Genomic DNA, 27,861 nt, shown 5'->3' on the forward strand with positions numbered 1-27,861 from the left:
AGGTGTAAGCAAAAAATAAATTAAAAAAAAATAAAAATTATAACCTGCAGCAATGCTGAACTGCTTTCACATCAAAAATGAATGAAAGAATGTATTCATATTTCAAATTAAAAAATGCAGAATAGTGCAAAATTATTCAGTGTCACTTGGAATCAAATTATAATGTTGATTACTTAGAGTTACATTGCTAGCACAACTTTCTTTGTGTCTGGTACCCAAAAGGGGTTTTTACTTTCAACTGGCAAAATATCTGAGATAGGCAATGCTTGCAGTGTAATTTGCAAACATACCACTATGTAAAATACATGGAAGCTGGTCCATTACATGCTGTTCAGTTTAAATGCGTTAGACTTGGGGTGCATCCCCCTGGTAGCTATTAACAGAATAACATGTCTAACTTGTATTTTGAAGCTTTTCCCGGAAAACTCAACTTTAACTGGCTAACATCTATTCATGCAGGCTGCTCTTCACTTATTAGACAAATACCATGTTGCTGGACTCAAGTATTTTTGAAATCAGTAGCATGCCTTTTTTGTGACACTGAAGTCAATATCAGTGGCTTGCTAGGAGCTTGAGGGTCCTAGCTAATGTATATATTAACCTTATGAACAATGCATGAATAAGAACCAAATTGTAGTGACCCCACCTATAAGTGATGCAGCTTTTTTTTATAGCTTTCAAATGCATTTCCTCCTTTTTGTCTTTCCTTGCTACGTTCTTTTTATAAGTCAGTTCTAACATGATGAATTTTATTTTCTTTTTGTTTTTTTTTTTTTTTCTTTTAGATAGGGTCATCACCAAGTTGCTTTGGGACTATTAAACCTTGCATTTGTGACAGTCTCAAAGATCCTGAAACCATCTCTTCCCTCTTTCTATTCACAAATTTGGCAACTAACCTCCTTGCCATTTTCCTTCTCTTCCCACCGTATTGCAAGAAACTGAAAAGTTGCCTCATTTGTAATTCCACAAAGTGTGCAGAGTTAGCTAATGCTTCAGATTGTGGTTAATGACTTCACAAAAGTCTCCCAATGCATCTGAGGCCACATCAGGAAAGAGCTCCACACTCTTTAGGCTGTCTTGTCCTCCATCTGTCTCTCTAGTCCTAAATTTAAGTGCAAGAAAACTTTTCTCCTTACTTCTTCCCCCATTATTTTTAGGCCTCCTCTAGTGATTTCTTGTGGAAACTATTTCAGCTTGTTCCTACTGGCCAGCAGATACCTCCAGGGACGTTTCCCCTCAGGGCAGCTTCAGGGATCAGAAGGGCTCTCTCACTGCTCAGTGCTGTGACGAAACCTCACCCCACATTCACTGACTTCAGACTAGCAGGAATAGCAGTCCTGAGGTTAACTTGCCCTCACCTCCCTGTATTTTTAGAGACTGATTCATTAGGCTGTAAATAGATGTAATGATTATGCTCTCAGTTTTTAAGAGCAAATAAATATAGTGAGGGGTATTGCCTTTAGAATTTGCAGCAAGAGACAGGCAAACAGGTCTCCAGTTTGTAATTCTTATTCAGCTATTTTAGGGATGTTTTTTTTGTTCTTCCGAAGCTTGTACTTGACAGGCTGTATAATTACCAAAGTGACTGGAGGCTTGTAAGTTCAGAGGTGGGGCACAGGAAGTCTCCTCTCTCTGTCACTTTAGTAGGTCTCACGAAAAGCAGTGACCCATTGGTCTGACAACAGTACTTTAAAGTGTGCACAGCCTGCAGGACATGCTACGTGGCAGTATTAAAAAGGTGCCTCACAGGATGTTTTCTCCCTCTGCCCCATAGAAGTAGTAGCTTCTGATTTCTCACTGGGGCAAATAACATTCCCCCAAACGTAACATGCTGCATTTTCTTTCATGGAAGTGCAACAAGTAAGAGGACTAAATAGGGAGGGTGACAGAAGAAATAACGAACCCTACAGTCAGTTAAAATGTCATATACAGCTATAGAGCCATAACAAATCCAGCAAGATGGCTGTGGACTTGCAGCCAGGTCCTGTGCTTCCTGCGTCAGTACTGTCAAGCATCGCTGAAAGCAGCCAGCAGGTCTCCTTCATCCTGGCAAAGGGAAGGTCTGCAGACGAAGGAGGAGTAGCCAGAGCACAGCTGCATGTGCTTGGCTCTTTTTCTGTGGTGTGCTCCATTGCCCCGGATCAAAGTGCAGACACATCCCAAAAGCCAGTTTTGCCTGCTGCCTTTCCTGAGCCAAGCACAGTTCAGTCATGGCCCACGGCCACCGTATGTTTTTTTTAAAAGCCTGAGATACGCAGACACATCTATTGATTGTCTTAGAAACACACATGAAAAAGCCATGGAAACTGAAAGGGGTTGTACATGCTCACTGGAGAGAATTTACCCCTATGGGTGTTTTGGGGCCCTGGGAGGAGGGTCTGATGCATTGCATTAGCACACAAAGATGGTCGACCAGTGCTCTGGCAGGCTTACCTCAAAATTTCCCTGCTTTTGTGGGTTTATGATGAACCATAATATTATTTGAACACATTTAATTAACTACTGCTGTTTGAAGTCTCTGACATTGTTATTTTTATACCACTACAGCCTCACTCTACTACTTGCTGGTCATTATAGCAGCTTCCAAGATCAGTGCAATTCATTCTGGACTCAAAGTTAATCTCACAGAAGATCCAATCAGTAAATTGATTAGGTATTAAATTACATTCTTTGTTAACGTTCTCTATTCCTTCTCTTACAGTACAAAACCCCCATTACTTCCCCCCCTCCCCTTTTTCTCTCTTCCCTCTCCCCCATTTCTATTAATATTACTCTCTTGTCAAATTCACTGGTATGGTAGAGGTAAGCTGTGGATTAGATGTTACCACTTTCTTCTTAAAAAAAAAAAAAAAAAGGTCATTAGTTAGGTAAAGCCAGAAATTAAAAACATGTAAAAATGTAAAAACATGTCTGATCCCAGGATGCCTTAGAAATGTTCTTTTGACAATTTTTTAGTGATGGACATTCAAAATGTGCTTCCAATGCTAACATCTGTAGAAAATGTTGCTGGTATTAAACTTTACTGTAGCAGTAAGCCGCTTGGAGTTGACTGCCATAGTACTTTGTAAATCTTTCTCTTTTTTTTTTACCATAGGCTGTTCCTAGCAGTTAACTTTGGATAACAAGTGATTTTTATGAGGGTGTTTGTTTTTTTTAATGAAAACTCATTTTGACAAAAAAATAATCGACTATACTGAATCCAGCAATCAGTGGGAACTGCACTCTCGTCCGGACCAAATGTGGTATGTTGAACAGACATTCTGGAAGTCATATTAAAGAGGCTGAGCTAACACCAGGTTATTGCTCCCTGCATTTGCCAGACAACCTACAGAAATACGCCTGTGATCATGGTGAGGCAGGAGATTAGCTGTGATTCCTGTGATTGCTAATAGCTCTTGCATACTGTGTTCATCAATAGGAAGTCTGCCACTGCATTCAATATGGCCAGGATTTCATCCTCGTAATTTTGTTAGCCTTCCTTACAACTTAAAGGTAGATTTCTTGCTTTGCATACACATTTTGTTAGCTATTTCAGTCTTCAAGCTCTTTGGGTCAAGTTTTACAGTATGCATATTTTCATAAAGCACTAAACTTTATTTGGCCCAATGCAGCAACAGCCAAAGTGTTAAAATAGGCTGTTATAAACACGTCAGATAGCAGTTATTACTACTACAGAGAATTCCCACAACTGTTTTGAAAAACAGCGGTTTCATTTTGCTTTTGGTTTGTACTTCTTCAGTGTTGCTCAATGTACTTTCACAACTTTTAGTCCGAGTATCTTAAAATCTCAGTGCCAAATTCAACCACTGTTTCTAAATGCATTTTGATACACTATCTGAACTCATGCTTATAACACTAGACTAGCAATGAGTCCCTCCCTATTCTCTCAAAACTAGGTCTCACTTCAGCTGCTCTGCAGATTTCAGTGTTCCTGATTTTTAATTCATGAATATGATGCCACCCTCCAGTTCTCCTTGTCTCAATGAACATGTCATTTTAAATTGCTCACTGACATCTCAAAATCAGAGTGGTTGAAACTCAGCTTCTCATGTTTTCTTCTGAACACTCCCTTCTCTATATTGATGTCAACAGCTTCACTATCTACCATGTGGCCTTGCAGCCTAGGAGACATTTCTGAGTCTGTCCTCTCTCCTCATCCTAAGTCACAGCAATGGCGTCCTGCTGCAATTCTCCCCATCACTGGCTGGGAGGGTGCCTGTCTTTCTATAGGAAGTGTTTGTTTGGTTTGCCCTGGAACTGCGACCTCCCTTTCACCATGTTCTTCACATATATTTTGCTCCTTCATCGGATCCAGGCCCCCCAGTTAAAAAGTAGCCTGTTTTATTTGTCAGAATAAGAAGTTCTTCTCTGCTCTAATTTAGAGACAATTTCTGCAGTTCAAATTTTTGGCCATGCTGCTGGGTGCTTCAATGCTTAACACTTCTGCCATTTTTTATCTTCCTTTTGATCTCTCCCTTTTTGATCACACAGACACCCAAGTCATCCCCTTATAGAGTTCTCCCATTGACTTTTTCCTCTGTTTTTAATTCCTTGAACTGTGTCCCCAAACCAATTTTCCAAGGCCTCACATTCATCTCAGCCAAATTAATCCTGAAAAGTCTCATCCTGTAGTCTGCCCTGGAGACTACAAAAAAATAACAGTTAAATCAAGCTTGGCCATTTTGTTTTTGCCTTGTCACAGAATATTATGTGTCGCTGTGTCCCACCTCTTGTCTATTCTTTCCTTTATTTGTTTTGCTGTGTCTATGTTCTAGACTTCAAGCTTATTTAAGGTAAAATCTGTATATTTATTTTGTGAGGCACAAAACTAATTTGTAGGTAGGGTGTAAATATCAAATAATAATTACTGTTCCAAGCATGGATTTAGTAATACATGAAGACGCATTAAATTATATCACCCCTTGCTTACTGAGGAGATGGCTATCTACGAGGTTCCCAGGAAACTACAGGAGCAAGGTCTGCACATGAGAAATTAAACATACTTACGAGTAAGAGCTCTTACTGAAATAAAAGGGATAAGTCCCTGATGCAATGTCATTTACTGCTCTGAATGTCTGTTGGATCAGGACCTTAGGTTGCAATGTGATAAGCCAAATCTTCCTTGCCAGAGCCCTTTCCAGAACACCTGACACAGCACAAACCCCATTTACTGTTAGTCATTAAACAGAGCTGTCAAAACTGGTGGGAGGGATAAAAAAAAAAAAAAATCAGTCTAGCACCAGTCACTGGATTCTAACAATAATCCCCTACATGTCACTGATTACAAGAGATTACTGATTACTTCTGAATTACTAAAACATGGATCTGTGAACATGGAACCATATTTCTTCACAGAGACGTGGTTCAGTGAGTCCCCACATTTGAAACTGAAAAGAAAACTAATCCAGTATCTAATTCATTCCTTCAAAAGAGAACAAATTGGCAATTCAGGCCTTAATTATTTATTTAATTCTTCTTTACCCGATAGCAAAAATCATTGCTGTAGCTCTTGCTAGACATTAAGTGGGAAAAAAGGAAAAAGTTAGTAGCATATTGATTAGGCACAGCCTGGATGCCATGATAACGTTATAGCTAATTGTTTGTTTCTTTGATCTTGGTTATTTAGATAAAATTTTTAATCTGAAAATGTAATAAATAATTATGTCATAAAGTGAGTGTGATAACATAATAAAAACAATAGCTCACGTTATCACTCCAGACAACTTACAATGAGATTTCACCACCACTCATACGATCCTCCTGGATTTAGCTCAAATACCAAGATTAATGTTATACTAGTCTCAATGCATAATTCAAAATGTCTAATTATTGGGGCCATTAATTGGCATCAGTTGCTGTGAATTTCGTACCCTGAAACTAAACTTTGTTTTCAGACTATGCTGAGTTACAAAAAATAGAATTTCCAGATTCAGGAAGAGAACAAGAAATTTTATTTTGTTGTGTTGTTCTATTCACAGAAAAACTATTATAAATTGTTTGCAACCCCCAATATGCAGTCAGTTTTTTTAGAGTTCAGACCTTAGAATCTTCTGATGCTGGTGCCTGTAGCAAAGTCAGAGATTTCTCAAATAATATGTCTCATACTTGTGCACATTACTGTATCTGGGCAATTCTCAGCTGGGTATTGCAGAGGAAGGCTGAAAAGAGTAGACAAAGGACATCTCTACAGAATGTGGCATTTATTTGCAACTCCAGAAAACATTCCTTCCACAAAATCACCCTTTTTATTCTGCCACACGCTTATAGCACAAATCCCAACATAATAATAAGTTAACACATAGAAAAGCCTGTTAGCAGTTTCAGATCCAAATCTCTACCTTCAGTGCCATTCTGGGATAGATGTTAGGATACCACAGCCAAAACAGATTTATAGTTCTGTCGCAATTCTTCAAGTTCAGGAATTTATCTGAACCTTTCTTCCTCTATCTGTCCTGACTATTTGAAAAGGTTTTCACACTGTACTGAATAAGTTTTGGCTCTTTTCTGACATGCTTTCATACTCAGATCTGTGTACCAAGTGGATTGATAGCACTGGAGGAAAGGAATTTTAAATCCAACCTCCCCTTCCTTTTTTTTTTTTTTTTTTTGTTACTGCAGTGTGAAGTTTACGTTGCTCACTAAACTCTAGGCTAAATGGGACCTTTGAGATAAATTTTACATTAGTCTATCTCTCCAGTTGAATGTTACATGTTTATGAATTTAGTGTCATGGGGTTGGCTGTTACCCATGCATCTGCCAAGATATTTCCACCACTTTGGTGTCAAAATTCAAAATTAGTGATTAATAAAGTGATGTAAGTGAAAGAGGAGCTGCAAGTTACTGAAAGTGATGGGCATGATATATGAATATCATTAGCTTTTCCTTAAAGAACATTTATATTATTATATGAATGCAAAAAGGCAATGCAGTATTTTAGTCTTTCTCTAGTCACTGGAACACTCTGAAGCAGATGGACTGTGTGACTGATGATTCAATAATTGCACTCATTAAAAATGTTCACGCTTTTAATTTTTCCCCCCTCACATTCTGTGAAGAGCTGAGGAATGAAATGGTTTTGTCATTGTCAGCAGATAGATAATTGAGTTTGCTTTGATTTCCTGGGGTGCCCCTTCCCCACTCCCATGCTGTTGGATTGACATCTCCAGAAGCGTAGCAGAACATTTGAATCAGACCCAACTGTCTTAAAGGAGAAAAACACTAGGGAAAGACTCCTGTTTCCCTTTCAGTGTTCAGTTGTGCACTCAGCCAGCAACCTACCTTGGTAGAAGGCAGCATGCATTTGCTTTTCTGCCAGATTACCTCCCCCCATGATACAGTTACCTACCTGTGGGGCTCAAGGAAAATAAAGATAATTCTGCCTTGAACATATGCACAGAATGCTTCTCCTGTTTGTTGTTGTGAGCTAGAATCTGCCTAAAGGTGATAGAGGCGAGAGGGCGTCCAGCTGTGCAAATGCCTGATGCCTGGTATTGCAAGAACATGAAATCAAAATAATCTCACAAGGACCCAAGGAAAAATGGTAGCAGGAAGAGCAGTGAAAAAAAGAGCCATCCTGCTTTCTCTGAAGACAAGGATAAAAGTACCTCCCAGCTCTGCTGAAGGGATGTTTCCTTTTTTTCTGCCATTAGGATTTAAGTTTAGAGTTTGCATTTAAATTTAAACTGCATAATAGCAAAAGTGTTCTCCAAATGAAGCATTACTTTCACTCATTCTACCTACCTTATTGTTTGGGCACCCATTTTCCAGATGCTACTCTGGGAACAAATATAGTAGAAGTTGTGTAACCCATGGCTTTCTGAAAGTCTCCAGCTGCTCCAGGAGACTCTCACACTATCCATCATCTGTATTTTGCAAATGTCTAGCTGAAATCAGAGCATCACGATATTCAGCCTTGTTCAAAACACAACATGACAGAGCCCTTTGCAGCTCTGGTTAAGGTCTCTGAGGTGAACTTTCATTGCTCCCATGCTTAGTTTTCACTATTCTGTACCTGTGAGGAAAAAAAAAAAATCTGCAATAACATTCTCTTTCTTTGACTTCTTGAGCATGCTTTGTAGGCTCAGGGGCTCCATAACACAATTTTGACCTGCTCTTAGAGCACTTAGGAGTCCTGGGCAGACTACATAAGTGCCTAGACACTTCTACAGCCTTCCTTCTGTGTACACCCTCTCTTAGATCCCTGCCAGCTGAAACATGCAATGCACAGACTTTGACACAAAATACACAGATCTAAAAAAAGTTGGTAGGTCCTCATATCATCCTTTGCCTCAAATTCACTACATCCTGTTATTCTTTGTGTCTGTCACGTACAAAGATTTTTTCACAAACTTGTTATATGGGGATTTTCTTCTTCATATATCATTTCAACAGCTGAAAAGGATGTCCCTGTCAGAAAAGCAGGCCCTCTTGTTCCTTGTTCACCACCTACCTTTTGTCTTTGTGAACTCCCTGGACTGTTCATCTTGTCTTGATGCTTGGGAGAAGGCTGTATCTTCAGACTGGTTGCTTCCTCTGCATCTAAAATACAGTTATTCCTTTTTCTACTCATGTAGATGAAAATATATCATGCTCTAAAGCTCCTTAGCCAACAGTCTGTTCACAGTCATAAATGTGAATGTTACTTCACCTTCTCCTCCCAAGATGCAGTACAGAGTGAAGGCTATACATATGACACAGTGGTATGTGTAGTTCATAAAAACAAACTGTAATGTATAAAGTGCACATACATCTGCTAAGTAATCACACCATGGCAACTTTAAATGGACTTGCCACTTAGGCAGCAAAAACAAACAGCAGAATTAAAGTGGACACTTGCATAGGGAAGTGACATGATTTGCACACAGTTCAGTAGCATTGTACCGTAACTAAGCCATTTCCATTAACATTCACAGGAGTCTTTTTAAGTCTCATGCTCAATAATGTGACCACAAATGCTTGCAGAAATTGATCCCTCAATAGCCTTTTCTTTCAAGGAACAAGCAGTCCAGTGAACAGGAAGTTTCTAAGTGGATGTCACAGTACAGAGTGGAGCAGCATGAAACCCTCAACAAGCAAGTTGGGGATTCAGGAAGATACCAAAAACTGTCTTGAAATATAAAATTTCACATAATTAACTACATTCAGATGGTGTCAGGAGATGACCATCAGTCAAGAACGCACAGCTCTGCTTGAAAGAAAAGGTCTGGTTAGAAACAAGGCTTAGTAGCAGTCACACATCATACAGAGCAAACAAAAGCTTCCTAGGCAAATAGCCACAATATGCAGCTTCAGACTTTTTATCTGGAGCTAAACATTATGTCTAGACTTTTTTTTCACTAGGATGGATGGATCCAAGTTCATGCACTCTACTACCCTCAAACACTGGAAAAATTCGGATACAAACCCGGAGCCAGAGCATTTCAGGGTTACCTGTTATTCAAACAAGGTCATAGACACATTTCAAGCAAAACATTTCTCTGTCTAAGTAGGATGTTACCTTTTAGAAGCCAAACACAATATATGGCAAGTCTGTATTTCATTTTGAATGCATCTCTGAGCCCCAATACGTCTTACATGTGCACTGACAGGCTCCATCCTGCAGTATAGGCTCAGGAGTACACCTCACTGCCATGTGTTCTGCAGGATCATCACATGTCCAAAGGGAAGTTAGATATCCTAAAAGTAAGCTGGCACCATAGGTAGCTAGGTCAGTGGTTGCCCTTAGACCAATATGGTTGTGATTACTGACCCACCAGCCCCCCACACCTGAGAATTTGAGTGCACAGCTCCTGGTCAGTGAGGGGGACATGTGCTCATCCACTTCTTGACCCAGACTGCAGATGACTTTCTTACCTCTCAAACCCTTCAAAGGCTGGGATTTCATGTTTGCCTACTTTTCCTATCTCCCCTCTTTTCAGAGCCAATAGCAAGACACTGCCCTGCTCACAGCAAGCTGTGAAACACACCACTGGGAATGCAATAACTGCAGGGGCATGAAGGGAAGCAGCATGTAGATAGAAACAGTCCCCTTTTCACTTTAAGGGAAAATGGTGCACAACACAAAAAATAAACATTGATGCAGTCAGCAGGTATCAAGTATTTAAAGGCACTGTTACTTCATTAATTCAAGCACTGGAACCACTTTCTGCTCAAACTGTTGGTGACCTATTGTTCATAATTAGTATCTATTTATCATCAAAATTATGTTTGTGCATCATTGCCCTACATGAAAAAGGTGATTGCATTTTACAGCCAGATGTGACTATTCTGTTGCATAAATTTGACAGAGGTGAAAAAAACCCAAAAATATGAAACATTGTCAAAGTAAGGAAATGCAAAGAAAAATATGAAAGTAGTTCTACTAACAGCTAGCTCTAGATTCAGTATGTGCCAGATTGATGCCTACTGCATATTGCAGTACCCACGTACAGTGTGAGTAATGTGGATAGCTTTCACAGTGTCTCAGATGTCAATTTCAACAGTGCAGTTGTAACATGGAAATCAAAGCATGTTTGTCCTCCTAGAAACTACACTTACCTTTTCTGGGGCAACTGAGGAGAGCACATCTTTCAGTGGGCTGTGCTTTGCCCTTAAAGCCCTAAAGTACAGCTTACCTGCTCAGCCTCCAAGGGCCATTCTTGGGTGTCCTTCCATGGGATTCAGCTCCAGGAATCCACAACATCAATAGAAAGACTGTTTGGGATAGCCTTTAGAATAGACGGTAGCTGCTGAATTTTAGAGTCCCTAATTTTTTATGAATTTTTATGAAAACATTCTTTGTTCTCAGGATTCCTTCTCCCCATGTCAAATAACAAAAGTCTTTTGATATCACTTCCTTTCAATGCTGATGCAGGGACTTCAGTGTGCCCCCTTATTGCTCCAGGAATATTACGCAACTATAGTATAAACCTGCTTTAGGGTAGCCTGCCTCTTCAAAAAAAAAGAAAATCCCTAAAACCAATATAGTTTCTCTAACTTTTGCAGCCAGTGAGAACAGACTATTTTCTTCAGGGCTTGTCAATGGTTTAGATAGCTAAAGAAAAAAAAAAAGTCTTGCCTGGGTGGAAAATTTCTGTTGTAACTGATAGCAAATACAGAAAGTCTAATTTGCATATAGATGTTGAAGCTTGCAACAATATACTCCCCTGAGAGAGCTCTTGTTGTTTAACTGTGTACACAGTCTGGCACTATGCTGCCCAGCACCTAATAAAAGCTAAATTAAAACTTTTTTTAAACTCTGAGGCTGCGAATATCCTTAAACTATCAATTTGCATTTGCAAAGAAAGGGCAGAAGCATAACAAGCTAAACCTCATTTAAGAGGAAAAGCAGAGGGTATGGCGGCAAGGGCAAGAGGGAGAAATAACTTTGTTTGAGAGTAAACATCAGTCAGATGTACTAATGCTTTAATTCATCAGCCTAGATGAGCTTTATTACAATGATGGGATCAAGCAATACCAAGGAGATAAAAAGCTGCACTGTGTAAAGGAGAGAGAGACTAACTGAAGATTATTAACACGGCTGAAAGAAAAACAGAGCTAGAATGTCTGAATAGTGAGGAGAAGATGAAATGGAAGGTGAAGAGAGCAGAAGAAGACCACAAATGGAAGACTGAAGTACAATATAATTTTTTTTATTCCTGTCAATCCTGGTTTTATTTTAATTTTCAGTGTTGATCACAGACTATGCAGCAAAGCTATCAGATCATACTGTGCCAAGGGAAAACTAAAGGCTGTCAGGGGGAAAAAACAACAATGTTTGCTTTCATAATTTAATTAAAATAAACTATCTTAATGTTTTAAATGAAAGTGTATATGATAAATATAAAGGACAAGTAACGTAATCCCAGAACTTGAATTTGCACAAATTTTAAGTTACATGAAAGAAAATCCATGATTGATATGAGAAGGCTTTGAATTGTAGGAGGAGCAGAAGCAGAACATAAAAAGTACAAAACTGGCCACACTGTCTGATAGCTTTAGAGCCAGATTCTGCCAGCAGGATACATATGGCTCCCACTGACCCACACTGCAGCAAATTACACACCGTCCCATGAATTATTCCACCCTGAATTTCAGTTCAGTTCTCCCAATGCCTGTTCAAATGAATAATGTCCTGCGGAGTTCTATTTGAACAGCACTATAGCCCTTAGTAGGACTTTGAGATGGAACATGAAGAGAAGTAATTGAGAGCCTAAAGTATGGGAAGGGAGAGAAGACCACTGAGGGATGTTTCTACAGCTTTGTCCTACCAGGGAATGAAGAATGGAGCCTTTAAATGTGTTATTCTACTTTACCTCATGAATAAGCAATACAGTTAAAAGAAGCATGTAATCTCATTCTGTCATTGCTTTTTAGAGGGTATTCTTCCTCTAGTCTTGTCTTTTACACTGTCTCCTCTTTACTACCCAGTTACAGGGACCATATGGATGAAAGGAAACTAATGTTTATCACTTATCACTTGATCTAATTTTTATTCATACAAGTGCTGTGATTGGAATTCCATTTATATAACTATTTAAAACTGAAATTCTCTTCTCACTATTCCTTTCACTTATCCACCCCTATGTTTGACAAGAAGTATTTGACCCTAGTCTTTTTCATTCAGGTTTCCAGCTCTGGTAACATAATGCTGTCTCTCATGCTTCTGCTTATCTACAGAGAGTCTGAATAACTTCCAAAATTAGTGCTTCCTGGCTAATCTCTAGAAATTTCACTTAATCATTTCATCAGGGATGTGCAGGAATGGTGAAATTAGCATTTATAGTAACATAATCTAAAGGAACAAGGAGATGTGCTTACAGATTATGCCTAGAGGCTGTTTGATAGTGGAGCTGTGATGCTCTGCAGATTTTGCAAGCTGTAGGAGCTATAGGGGAGAAAATAAAGCTTCCATCAGGGAGCGAGGGCCAGATCCACCTCAGTGAATGTGACACTTGTGTGCATTACTTTGTTTCAGATCACGGGTGCTTTTTTGACTCAGATCTCTGGATCACTCACTGTGTTCTGGTTCACATCACCAAGCAGTTATAAAGTGCATGAACTGGTTTTCTTTCAGGCAGGTGTAAACCAGAAATGATGATCTGGGAACACATCCAATGTGTTCGAGCTGCTGGTGGACATTGGATCCATGGGACAAGGCAACAGGGAGCCTGAAATAGACTCTCCTGATGATACACTTATTGCATGGGCATTGAACCTTCTGAAGCTGCTGTTCTGTGCTTTAGATCCACTCCTACAGGGCTGCACTACACACAAATCCAGACATCATATGTATCCATTGAAACAAGCTGAGCTCTGAACAGGATAGATGCCAAAAACATTGATGGTCCTTGCAGGAAAATCCAAAGGCATTATCTCCTTGGCATTTTGACAAATATCATACACAAAGTGATTTATTTACTCCTTTTAAGCAGTTTTATTTTGACTTTATTTAATCATGTGAAAACTAAATCTGTTTTTCCCACCAGTGCATTAAATATGCACTCTCTTACACGTTGCATACGGTGCTAATTTGGGATCATATTAGCCAAAGAAATATGTATGATATTTTATTTGCAGAATGTGCTGACCTTGAGGAAATTTATTTTAACCCTGGTGAATTTGTTGTTTTGGGGATAATTCATGGGCATCAGAAAGTTCACAGATAAAAATGTTTCTTTGACCTTCAAAGTGCTCGTCACTAACATGTCATTACGCAAGTTGGGAACTTTTCAATCCCTTCAAAATGCATCACCTAAGAGCATCCTCTTTGCTTGTCACTCTATATTATTCCTATCAGAATGTCTTTATTATATCCTCATTTTCCATATCATCGTATGCAAATATCTGATGCCCACCTTCAGTGACCTTCACAACTATAACCTTTCTGTTTAATCAATTTTTTTTGCTTTTCCTTTCAGGTCTATAGTGGTAAACCCCTGAGTGACTGAGTGTTCAGTGGTACCACTATGCTCTCTATGCTTCTGTACATAATAGTCTCCTTTTCTCTTCTCTGGTATTAGTTCCTGTGGCAAATCATACCATATCACATCCTGCTGTCAGTCCCTGCACAAATATGCATCACAGTTGCATGGTCTGCAAGGAATCAGCCACTAATCTTACTAGGTGAGCTGCAATCTGAAAGAGATTATATTTATTTATTTAAGGAAAAGAAACTGATTCAGACTCTATCAATAGCGCACAGAACTATTCAGATTTGTTCTTGCCACACTTCCTCCTTCATGCCTGCTGTTTGCAATAATCACTTATGGTGTCTTTGTTTCACATTAGACTGCATGTTCTTTGGGATTGAGATTTTGTTTATAACTGCTCATCAAACAGTACAGACGGCGTCTCTGGGCAGTGCTATCAATCCAACAGTAAAACATGTATTGACACTGTCTGAATTCCAATCCTTGGTTTGTCCAAATAGGTTAATCATACTATACTGTTGACACATCACTTCTGAATACAGCATGTAAACATTTATCTCTGAGTTTAATGCTCCAAAAAGTCACAGAACGTTATATTTGTTTACATCCATGCTCTTCCATCCTGAAGGAAAGTGACGTGTTGTTAGGAAGCCTGGCTACTGACAAATGACATTGGCACAAAAAGTGGGCAGTTAATGACACTAGCATGGCAGAAGTTTGATTATTTAAAAAAGAATGGGGGTGTCTGAGAAGAAAAAAATGCATATAGGCATATATATTCCATGCCAGCAGTCCAAAGAACCTTTCTTATTGCCCTGACACAGAAAAGTACCTAGTTTCAGAGTAGATGGAGGGAGTCTTGAAAGAGCGTTTGTTTTGCCAACCCCTATTGATAAGTTTCTTAGAACCCCTCTTCTTCTGCTAAGGAAAGATTGTTAAAGCCAAGGATTAAAAAAAAAAAAAAAGAAATAAATTTAATTTGTAGTATTTTTCTATCTCCTTTACTGAGGGGGAAATTAATTAAAATGTTGAGTTTCGTCCCTATGTTGAACTGGGTTTGTTTTCTCTAAGCATTATGATAAGTTCACTAAGCCTATTGAGAAGCTGGAATGTGAAAAAAAAGTTACAGCTCATAATAGAAACAGGCAGGATTTGCCCTGTCTTTTGGTATCATTTTTATTTATTGAAAGAATTTGCAGGCTGATGAATTTTGTCCAAAAAACAGAGGTCAGTTTATACATTTGGATATTAGGATTTTGCTGGATTACATGTGTGTATGAATGCATGTATGTATTTTTTAGACAAAAGATTTTGCTCTAAATTAAAATACTGCTCTTCTGAAGTGTTATAAAAATCAGCAATATGATTTTCATAAAAGGAATACTAAGCATCCAAATATTTGTCCTTGTAGTTTCTTGTAGTGCAATTCTTCATGTTTTAGGAAATTTCCTATGTGTTAGTTCTCAATACACAACCTAGTGTATGCCAGTCAAAAAACAGAAAACAAAGAAAACAAGATACAGAGCCATAGCTTGGTTTCCATTAGCATTAAGAAGAGCACCTTCATTTGGATTTAGCTGTGCAACTCTTATTCAAATTGATATGAATTCACTCATCTGAATGAAATGGATTGGAGCCATGTGTGAATACCTGCATATAGAAAAACTATATAAGAATCCTTTCATATTAAAATAAGAATTGTATAAATGGACAGCATATGAACCTCTTTTATGTGCAGGTACTTTAGCGTGTAGGCCTCTTGCAGTTAATGTAGTGAAATAAAAGTAACTCCTTCTTCAAAGCAGCTTTAGAACAGGGAGTTAAGGCAAAGTAAAGACGGTATTTGGCTGGGTTGAGAGAATGACTATTGTCAGTTCTCCTAAAAAGAGCAGGCCATGTCTAGAAACATCCACTGAAGTCCTAATCAAATCACGCATTATCTTTAACAATGCCAACATATGCATGAGTAACATAGATGAAAGTTATTTGAAGATCAGGGTCTTTCTTAGGGAAGAAAACGTAATTTTTTCTTCATCCCAGTGGCAGTGCAAAAGGAATTGCTGAATTCTTTGCTCAGATAAATCTTGGGATAAACCTTACCTGTTAAGTAAATGTAACATGAAATGAAAAAGTTAACATGCCAGAAACAGTGAGGTAGCTGCATGTTACAACAAATGGATTAGGCACAGTTCATTTGAGATTAGCATGATGATGTTATATCTGGCCTAAGTTTTGCTGAAAATGTGTTCAACAATTTTTTGCTTCCAAATGGGTAGAATCAGATATTTACAGCAAGGCAAAGGCTACTTACATTGGGTTTTTTGCCTCCTTTTCCTGTCTTGTACCGTTCATATTGTACCTCTATAAGATTGTTCATCAGAAAGCTTCCAGTTGCACAGTGGATTTCTTTGTCTGCAAGTCTAAGTAAATTCTGACTATTCTGCAACTCAGGATCAGAAACCAGGACAAAGAAGGAAAAAAATTATTTTCTGTAATAATTTATATGTGAGGAGATGCTAGGAGAATTAATGGACAACTTTTTCACTCCATGCAATTTCTTCATGACTAGTGTAATTTAGATGTAAAATAGAATTTGTTGTCAAACCTGTCATCATACCTTTTACACTTCTCATAATTTCTGGCACCCTTAAGTCTGCTCTACAGCCATTGTTCTCTAAACATTTTCTCTCGTACAATGTCTCCATTTTTGGCCAGTAATTTATGAAGAAATTCACAACTTCTTTGAGCAAAATCTTTTCTGTGCACCGGAAGATAATTGAAGAAATGAAAAAGAAAAAGAAAAAAAAAAAAAAAGATACTGTGGCAAGTGGAAACGTTATAGTTGCCCAGAATTACACTTAAAATTAGTTTACCTCTGAAACTTGATATGAAGACAATTCCTGTACAGCTGCTTTGGAAGGTTTGGAGGAAAACTACATCTCAATCAAAGCATGAGAAAAAAATCATGGAATCATAGAATATCTCAAGTTGGAAGGGACCCATGAAAATTATAGAGTTCAAATCCCTGCTCCACTCAGGACTACCTAAAACCACAAGACTCAGAGTGTCGTCCAGACACTCCTTGAACTCTGACAGGCTTGGTGCTATGACCACTTCCCTGGGGAGCCTGTACCAGTGACCAACCACCCTCTCAGTGAAGAACTGTTTCTTAATGCCCAATCTCAACTTCCCCTGATGCAGCTTCATTCAGTTTCTTTGTGTCCTATCACTGGTCACCAGAGAGAGGCGATCAGCACCTTCTTCTCCACTGCCCTCCTTGAGGAAGTTATAGATTGTGATGAGGTCACACCTCACTTCTTTTCTCCAAGGTGAACAGACCAAGTGACCTCATCAGTTCCTCGTAAGTCTTGCCCTCAAGACCTTTCACCATCTTGGTCGCCCTCCACTGGACACTCTCTAATAGTTTGATGTCCTTCTTATGTTGAGGTGCCCAAAACTGCACACAGTACTTGAGGGGAGGCTGCAGCACTGCAATGTAGAGTGGGACAATCACTTCCCTCAACTGGCTAGCAATGCTGTGCTTGATGCACCCCAGGACATGGTTGGCTCTTTTGACTGCCAGGGCACACTGTTGACTCATATTTAACTTGCCATCAACCCAAACCCCTAGATCTCTTTCCATGTGGCAGTTCTCCAGCCTCTTGTCCCCCAGTTTGTACGTATAACCAGGATGACCCCATCCCAGGTGGAGAATCTGGCCCTTGGTCTTGTTAAATTTCATACAGCTGGTGATTGCCCAGCTCTCTAGTCTATCCAGATCTCTCTGTAAGGCCTCTCTACCCTCAAGGGAGTCCACAGCTCCTCCTAGTTTAGTATTATTGGCAAACTTAATGTACATTTGATTGCTGTGTCCAGATCATTTATAAAAATATTAAAGAGCACTGACCCTAAAATTGAGCCCTGGGGAACCCCAGTGGTGAGTCATTTCTCATGCACCTTCATTATGTCAGGCTTGGTGGAGAATCAAAATTTAATTTTGATTTCTATTTAAAGGAAAATTCTGACCTAGTCTTCCCATTGTCATTCCAGCATCATGTACATCTTTTGGATGACCTAAATGATTATCCAAGTTACATTTTCAAAGTTTGTAGTTAGATATAGATAGGGAAAAGGGGGGGGGGGGGGGGGGGGGGGGGGGCGGGGAAGGGACCTAGAGGTGGAAGAAAAAGAAAAAAAAAAAATCACCAGCTGGCACAAGTTCCAACTTGTATGTCATACATTGAAACTTCAATGTCCTAGAAACTTCAAGTTTGCTTTATTTAACTGCGTCCAGAAAGACTTAACTTGCTTTTAGAAAGTTTGGATGATTATTTTTGGAAATTCTCAGTCTGAATTCTATGAACCTGAAATTATTCTATGTGATCTGATGCAGATAATAGAAAATTATCAGTAGATAACAAATCACTGATCCTTGCACGTGTGAGGAGAAAATAGAAACATTGTTTACAAATGAGTAGAGTCCTCAGTGAAAGGAATTCCCTTGGTTTTATTCCCACCAGTATCCTCCTGACTGCACTAGAAACTAGAAATTCAGGCAAAATACTCTAAATTGGTCCTCTCTACAGAGAAACAGAAAGAGAAAAAGGAGAGGAGACGGAGAGAGTCATGGAGAGGGAGAGAGAGAGAGGAAGGAGGGGGTGAAAGAAGGAAGGGAGAAGGTGGGGATATAAAGTTGTAATTTTCAGACTTCCTCTGTGTATTGGGTTTGCATGGCAAGGTTTTGGTAGCAGGGGGGCCACAGGGGTGGTTTCTGTGAGAAGATGCCAGAAGCTTCCTCCATGTCTGATACAGCCAGTGCCAGCCAGCTTCAAGATGGACCTGCTTCTGGCCAAGGCTGAGCCAATCAGTGGTGGTGGTAATACCTCTGTGATAACATATTTAAGAAGGGTTAAAAACTGCTGCACAACAGCAGCTGGAAGCAAGGAGTGAGAATATATGAAAGTAACAACTCTGCAGATGCCAAGGTCAGTGAAGAAGGAGGGAGAGGAGGTGCTCTGGGCACTGGAGCAGAGATTCCCCTGCAGCCTGTGGTGAACACCATGGTGTGGCAGGCTGTCCCCCTGCAGCCCATGGAGGTCTATGGTGGAGCAGATATCCACCTGCAGCCCATGGAAGACCCCATGCTGGAGCAGGTAGATGAACCTGAAGGAGGCTGTGACCCCATGGAGAGCCCAAGCTGGAGCAGTCTTTTCCTCAAAGACCTCACCCTGTGGAAAGGACCCATGTTGGAGTAGTTCATGAAGAACTGCAGCCCGTGGGAAAGACGCATGTTGGACAAATTCAGAGGACTGTCTCACATGGGAGGGACCCCATACTGGAGCAGGGGAAGAATGTGAGGAGGAAGGAGCTGCAAAGACAATGTGTGATAAGATGACTGCTACCCCCATTCCCCATCCCCCTGTGCTGCTCAGGGGAAGAAGAGGAGGTAGAGAATTTTGGAGTGAAGTTGAGCCTGTGAAGAATGGACGGGAAGGGGGTAGGTGTTTTAAGATTTGTCTTCATTTCTCATTATCCTACTGTGACTTTCAGTTGGCAATGAATTAAATTAATTTCCCCAAGTCAAGTCTCTTTCCCCATGATGGTAATTGCTGAGTGATCTCCCTGTCCTTATCTAAACCCGTGAGCTTTTCATTACATTTTCTCTCCCCTGTCCAGTTGAGGAGGGGTGAATGATAGAGCAGCTTGGTGGACACCTGGCATCCAGCCAAGGTCAACCCACCACTCTCTGAAACCACAGAAAATAGAAGTGAGCCCAAGAGATTAAATTAGAGCACCAGTCTCTATATGGTTTTACACAAAACAACCTATCACTTTCAAGTAAATGAATACCGGATTCCCACATCACAACTCAGAAAGCCAGTTTCTAAGTGACATGATCAAGATGACATAACAATTCAGTGCTGGATCCACAATTCAGACCTTCTCACTCTGCCTGGCAGGTGAGATTTTCCCACCTCCCATGTTAGTCACAAAAGCACTAAATTTCATTGTTCTCTCCCAGACTAGCAGTGAACTGGAGATGTTATAGAGACTGGTAGAAAACATGTATGTGTGAAGGGTTCAACTTACACTTAATTGATTGATTAAAACATGCAAAGTATTATTGCAGAATCTTCTAAATGTGAATGGTCTTTCTGACTGGAGGAGAACATGGTAAAATGGAGGAGGATCAGGAAGTATTTGTCCTCTGTCACAGGCTTTTCATCAGGGCTCAGAAGACCTAGTCAAAACTAATCCTGGCTTTTTTGGACTAGAACTGAAGTTGGAGATACTTTTCCCATTGAAGGCTGGGGGCTCAGTTACTGACCTATACCAACCTTCCAGCCATAGTCTAGAGAACATGGCACTGCCCGGACACAGACTTTTTTGCACAAGTTTTCCAAAGGGAGTTAGGATCAACTGGCATGGAGTTTCCTGACTTTTTCAGTTCCACAGCTGAAGCATCTCCAAAACATGCAGGCTGCTCTTGACTATCATGGACAATAAAGAATTACTCCCAATTGCAAGAATACATTATATTAAGATCCAGTTTTCGTAACAGATTATGGCTGATAGAACCACACTTTCTATGGTGTTTTATAATACAATCTCTTTAGTAGTTCATTTCGAAGAAGCTTATTCCAGGACTTTTAAACAAACTAATCAATAGTATTTTAACCAAAAGCATGCACTTCTACAGTCATCTGTGCAAGGTCAGTTTTTAAAAAGAATGTGTACACAAATGACTATGCATCCATTACTACATGTGCAAACTAAGACTTTGTACATAAGAAGTACTAATTAACCACTCAAATCCTATTTAAGTGAGCAAGAATTAGATTTGTAGCAAAACAACTTTTAGTGTACATATATTTATAGGTAGCTTGGTTTTGTAGTTTTGAAAATATGGCTCATGATGTGTGTGGTAAGTAAGGTTAAGGATGGGTAGCATGTCATTGGTAGAAAGAAATAAAAAATATTCTAGCAATTTCCAATAACTCCAGCGTTACGATCTGAAGAATTGATGTGAGTATTGATCTTATTCATCAATTCTGTTTGGTCTCCCAATATGTAGCAATCTCAAATCACAAATTTAGTTTAATTTCAGAGATCATCCGTCTTGTCTTTATCACCACCATAATTGTGAAGATTGAAAAAATGAGAATAGTCAGGAACAATCCTGTCTTTTGGGAGCAGAAAGGTAGCTGCATTGACATGCTTCTACTCACACAAAAACACGCTTAAACTAGAAGCTGATTATCCTCTAGAAAAAAACCCCAACCAAACGAACAAACCCTAGTGCATTAGCTTAATGCCAAAGGGTCATTTGAACTGCACTAATACAAAAGAGAATAATGATTTCTACTACATGTTATTGACCATTCTGGTCAGTGACTTGCAGTAGACTTTCTCCATTACTTCTGTTGTGTACTATGTGTCTTCCAGTGTGCCTTTCTTCCACAACCATGCAAGAAAAAACAAGTGCATCAAAATGTGCTCTTTTCAAGGCTGTTATTTCCCCAGATCTTCATATCCCACTCAGAGAGTTTGCATGTATTGTCAGAAACATCTGCCTCATGCAATGAAGTGCAGTGAAAAATCTTAAAGCCAACACCAACTCCAAACTAACAAGTTGATAAGGGGTAACCAGCAACTATTGTTTATTTACAAGTAGTTTTAAAATGTACCTTCCAGAGATGAGGAATAATTAAATTATAGCCCCCAATTCACTGATGATCTGACAGAAAATTAGGATTTCTGCCTCATATAATATCTCAAAAAGAATTTTTGACCAATGAGTAGTGATTCTTCATGGAAAAGAAACTCAACAAGAAAACAGATCCTCACAGATTCCAGGAGAGACTGTCAGAAATACCAGGACTTGCAGAAATGCAAGGCAGGACTGTCCCAGAGCTTCAGGTTTTGGAAAAATATACACAATACTTTGTGCATACATGGTAGAGTTGCCCAGAGCTTGGGAACATGGGCATCTGGGGTTCCTAGTTTATTGATAATCCTAAGGAAAGACACCCGAAAGCTAACTCCTAGCAGATTGCCTTAAAAGCTGGGTGAATGAAAGGAAAACCTGAAAGTTTGTCAGAAAAAGTGGTATTGTTCTGAAAGCCTTTCAGTTGCCACAAGACAGTGTTCCCCACCTCCAGAGAAGTGTTTTAAAATCAGAAGAGTCCTGACAAGCTCCATTTGTAATAATTTATTTAGTAGGGGCATTGCAATCCACTGACTGAATATGCAAAATAGTCTGTTATATTATTTCTATAAACAAGCAAGGCAAAATGTCAAATGTATGGAGGAGAGAGAGAACTAAGCACACAGGAAAATTACAAAGAGGGATTTTTGTGCATTTTCTAACACAGTAATCTATTAATAATACTTTAGATATGATCATATGATGTTATACAATGTGCAACTCCTAGTGTTTAGATAATTAAAGGAACATTTTAAAAATGCATTCTGGCTAGCAGGGAGGGATTATGCATGGATTGGTTTTAATCTTCAAAAGATCAGATATAAAAAAAAATTAATCTTTCTATTGCATGTATTTAACCTGATATAAAATTTAAACTGACATTTTTTCATCTAAAAATACAAAAATACCTTATCTACCAAATGATTAGTTTGCAAATTTCCATCAAAAAATCTTCACAGTACTAAGACAGCAAAGAAGGAAAATGTCTTATTTACTAAAAGAACAAGCAGTTTTCTGCAGGCTTGCTTAGATTCTTCTCTGCAGGAACTATGTCTAATTCAGATTAAAATGTCATTGATTTCCCTGTAGGATCTCAGAGAATCTGCAAAGGCCCTTTCCTGCAGGGAATTTCACTTGTCACCAGTCACCACAGCACATCAAAATGGTGCATACATTCTGTGTGATTTAATTAAACATAATTATGCAAGTTAAGAAACACACTTTAAGGACTGTACTTTGATCAAGCCTTTGCTCTACCTTTAAACAGTTATCTACATCACTTCACACTATGTTTATATGATAAATAGCAGATATGATACAACTGCACACAGAAAAGTCATGCACAAAATGGAAGCACAGGCAGGAAGATATGCTCTTAGCCCTTAAAATAATTCAAAACATACAGGAACAGATAGGTAAGAATTGTAGTGTAACAGCAAAGCAAAAACTAGTTTTAAATTAAAAAGCATTTTGTACCCATAATCTCCCAATTTTTCTCTGTTTTTCTTTTTCAACAAGAATACTTTTTCATTGTGATTATTTGCACCATAACCATCAGCTGCTGGCTTTTGACAGCTGAAGAATACCCTGCCCAGAAGTACTAAAACAGTACTGTTTGGGAGTCTAGGTGAAATGAAGAACCTTCTTATAAAGTCCTAATGTACCCACTCAAAAAAAAAAAAAAAAAACCAACCCCAAAACAAACAAACAAACAAAACCCCCAAAACCATAGACATCCACAACAGTTGACTCTATCCAAAGCTGTGAGGCAGCCTTGAAAGCAACCTTTGGCATCTGCTCCTCCAATTTGCATAAGTAATTGGTAAGTGATTAGGAGCACATGCTGACAAAAACAAGCTCAGCATGTGATGGAGTGGGATGATTCTCTTGCTTTAAATTACACTGAATTTCAGAAAGATTTTGAAAGACTGATTTTTATTTAAAGAGTTTATGACCTTCTGGTTAGCAGACATCCATGACCTGTCTCAAGACTTATGTTCCTGAGGATGATAAAACTGCCAGTGATAAACACAGAGCAAGGCACAGAGCTTTCATTGCAGGCAGGGCAGGGTGTTGGGACTTATTTCCACAGGAGACCACTGTGACCTCCAGCTCACCCTACAAAATGCACAGGTTTGTTTTCTGAATTCATTCTTAGCAAGTAACATGATGGGATGAGAAGAAATGACACAAAAAAGGGAAGCCTACTAGACTACCATTCACTCAAAGGAAGAGAAAGGACTGTGTCCAGGCTATTGTACTAATCCACAACTGCAGATTTGGGCCTGATACCTTCAGTCAACCCTGGCAAGTTCATCAATAAAAAAAGGATTTTATTTTATTTTTTAAGATTCTTCCTTTCTCAGTGCTGTCTAGTCAAGGTGTACCTTCACTTCAGAGTTACCCATGTCACTGACACTTCCTCTTTGCACAACAGTCAGCCTCACCGTCATGCTAGCACCACACAGCAGCATCAGAGCCATTCTGGAGTCCTCAGGTGAAGCTGCTTACATGATACTGAGACAACTGGGCTGTGACCCCAGCTCTTTGTGCCCTTCAGCAACTGCATTTTCCTCCCACAAGGGTAGACTTCGAGGAGTCACACACTTAGCTGTGCTATCCAGCCAAAGCCAAAACAGATCATCTCCATGCACAGAGGATCTATGGCTTGCAGAGACCACTGGCTTCAGTCCCTTGATCAACTTCAAGATGTCTCTTAAAAAAGTGGGCAACAGGTACATAGTATGTCCTGACCTCAGTATGGCTGGAGATCATGCTGGCAGGTGATACCTTTCTCAGACTGCAGCAGGGCTCCAAGAGGCTGAGTCCAGCCCCCTGCATTGTCCTGCGGGCTGCTGTGGGGAGGCAGGGCCCACAGGATACCATCAATGGGAGAAATGTCACTACTCCTTTTCTCGCTTTCCATTTTGACACAACAGAAGAGCTGGGTGCTTCTGAGACAGGACAGGAGCCCTGTAGGTCCAGTTCTCCCCTCAGTTGCAGGAACTTGTGTGGAGCAACATTTGACTTGTCTGAGGATGCAGCAAAGGTGTACGACAGCATTTTTAAACCAGCTCTGCTCCTGTAAAAGGCAAATGGCAATTGAACCTTGAGCTGGGGAGGGAGGCGGCAGGGAAGAGAGAGAGGAGAGGAGAGTTGAGGAGAGGAGAGTACAGGGAGAGACTTCAACTGAGGGATGAAATTATCTGTAATTAAAACAGCATGATTTTCAGAAATCTAGTTTTGCAATAGAAAATCATAACAAAACAAATTTGAAGACATTACTTACATAAACACAAACTGTAGTGATCATTTTATTTTTCCATCTGACATTACTGTTTCTCACAATATTCAAAGTCAAGACAGAATTCCTGAGAGTACTATTAACCTGCTGCAATTACTAGATATAGTCATGTTAAAATGATTCCATCACCTCCGTGGGAACTGAGTGAACAATGGTTTAGTTTACTTTGGACAGATTCATACCTCAAGAATTTGCCCTTGAATTTCATTGAAAAATATGGATAAGAAATATGCAAATAAAATTTCTTACAATGGCAGTAATCTGCATTGTTTATGTAGAAGCATGGAGTTTCAAAGATTATGAGAAATCTAAAAGCATAGTCCCTTTTTTCTTAGTTTGCCTCTTACGACCACCTCTGTTCTCCTCTGTACTGCAGCAGAAATTCTTGTTCTGCAAGTATTCCTTCCACTCATTACATCACAGGCTATGGTATACCAAAACATATAACAAACACACCTCCTCTTCATCTTTCCCTTCCTCTTATTATTGACAACCTGATGCTTCTGTGAAAGAGGGAAAGGTGAGCAGGGAACAGGATATAAAATAATTTCTGTTGTCCATTCCCCTGTCTTTGGACTGCATATACAAACCCCTTACAGAAATTGTGTCATTCCTGTGTTTGTGTGCATGCTGCTTTCACACATATGAAATTACACAGAAAAAATGTAGTAGGTCCCCGTACTCTGTTACATTTGCACCAGGGAGAGTCTGTGGTTATTCAGGTTATTCAGGGTGGGCAAAATGTGCTACCTTTTAGTTGCTGACCAAGGCACCTGGGATGCAAAGACAGTTGCAGGCACAATGGAGGTTACTTTTCAGTGGTTATGCTGATTACTTTTGTGCCCAGAATACAACCTTCCCAATATATTAGGTACTGAAAAAAGAGAAGGGTTATAAGTCAGCATGAAATGGCTTCAGTGAACATCTGCTGTAAGCTGTCTATGTGGCAGTAGATGAATGTGAACTCTTGGAATTAATCAAGCAGGGCATGACCTTACTGAAACATTTATGAAAAAGCAGTTGCACACCATGGCAACAGAGTCTCTTCTCTCTCTCAGATGCAGAGGGTGGCTCTTCACCAGCCCCAGCTTCCACACTTCTCTGGGGAACAAAAGGGACAAGGAGTGCTATTGATGTAATTGTTTTTGTGAACTGCACAGGTCACTCTCAGCATTCAGGCTGGTGAATACCTGGTCTTCCTGATGGTCTGTAAGCAGCTGTGTAGGACTCTCCCAGCGTACTGTATAATTTTGCTGATAGTTGCAAGCAGGCAGGCTTCATTATAGTCACAGCAAAAAAAAGAAAACACTGTACTTTATTAATTTGTTGTCAAATAAGACCACTTCAGAAGAGCAGTCTGTGTGTTGTGGTGTTCTTTTCCATTTCACTTCACTCATGGTATAATTTTCAGTGCTTTCTGGAGGCCAGCGGATCCTAGTGAAGAGCAGGGTTGAGTTGATGTTTGTGCTGAGCAGGCACCTCTTGGGCTGTGCTAGAGGGAGATCATGAAGTTCTTAATCTCAGACCTTCATTTTCATGCATGCTAAACTTGCACCAGAGAGCTTGTCATAGGTTAAATTTGTTCACACAGCCACTGATTTTGTTTTCACTGCAGCTTTTGATATTGTTGATAGTCACTCTTCATTACTAAATTAAGGCTGCTAGTGTGATCTCTGCCATGGGGTATGAAACGTTTCTCTTGGCTCTCCATGCAAGCTCATCCATGTATTTTCCAACTTTCCATAATAACTTTCCTACTGTTCTTCATGTTATACATGTTTATTTTATACTATGTCCCTATCTTCATCAGTAAATTCGAAGAGGAATGACAGGTTAATTGGCACGTTCCTCAAACTTACAAGTAGCAGCATCCATTAAAACCTAACATTAAATTGTGAATGGGTGAATAGCAGGGAAAATCAAGACCTAACTTTTTGCTGGAAAAAAACATACTAAAAGGTTATGTACATTGCTAGAACAATCAATACTGGTTGTTTAAAAGTAAGCCTTTTCCGAAAAATACAAGGTACAGATCTTGTTTATGACAGTGTTTAAATACATGTTTTCATACATAATCAGGTTAACCACTGTCCCATTCTCTGTTATGTTTTGTGACTATTAATCACTGCCAAGTGATACTTTATTTGTCCTCCTCCAAAACATCACTCTTTCTTTCAGAAGACCAGGCAAAGAGAGAATATAATTATATGTTTGTATTTCTACCTCAGGGTTTTGTACGTCTTCCGAACAATGTAGGCAAAGTGTTTCAATAGAAATAGTCAACATGTATTTTCTCCTTTACCCGTCCCTTCCAGCCCCTGTATTATCACCTACTGAAAATAAAAGATACCAAAGTAAGCTGTTACTCTGAAGAAATGGCTAATTTGATTTTGAAGGAGTTAAGGTGCCAGGTACCCACTAACTCTTTCCTACTGCAGTAAGAAATCCTATCTGAACTGTAAAATAAACATATATAACACAAAGATTGGTGGATCTTGCCTGGTTAATTTATCCTGTTTCCATTAAAATTACAAAACTCAGCCTTTCCCTCAGTAAGGACACTAACTGACACACTTCTCACCTTTATCCAACCACACAATGTGAAAAGCTGGGTATCAGGGCTCTGCCTATGTGCATACCTGTTGCACTTAATCATCAACTCCCCTGCCAATTTCTGCATAAGTAAGACAAAGGACTGATTTCTGGCAATGGACTAACATGAGACCCAGTGATTGACTGAACCCCTAATCACCTTCATAACAAAATATTTGACTGTCTGGTGCAGGACACTTTCAGGAATATTATTATGGACAGCCCTAGAGATTCCTCCAAGCAGCCCTTGCTGTCTATAGATGAACTGATCAGCACTGTTTGTATAATTAAATTGTGATGACAACAAGCACAGGGGAATTTGGCCATCCCAGGAAGTAGCTCATGCT

The sequence above is a fragment of the Pelecanus crispus genome, chromosome Z (genome assembly GCF_030463565.1).
Source record: "Pelecanus crispus isolate bPelCri1 chromosome Z, bPelCri1.pri, whole genome shotgun sequence".
In the NCBI taxonomy this organism is placed as follows: Eukaryota; Metazoa; Chordata; class Aves; order Pelecaniformes; family Pelecanidae; genus Pelecanus; species Pelecanus crispus.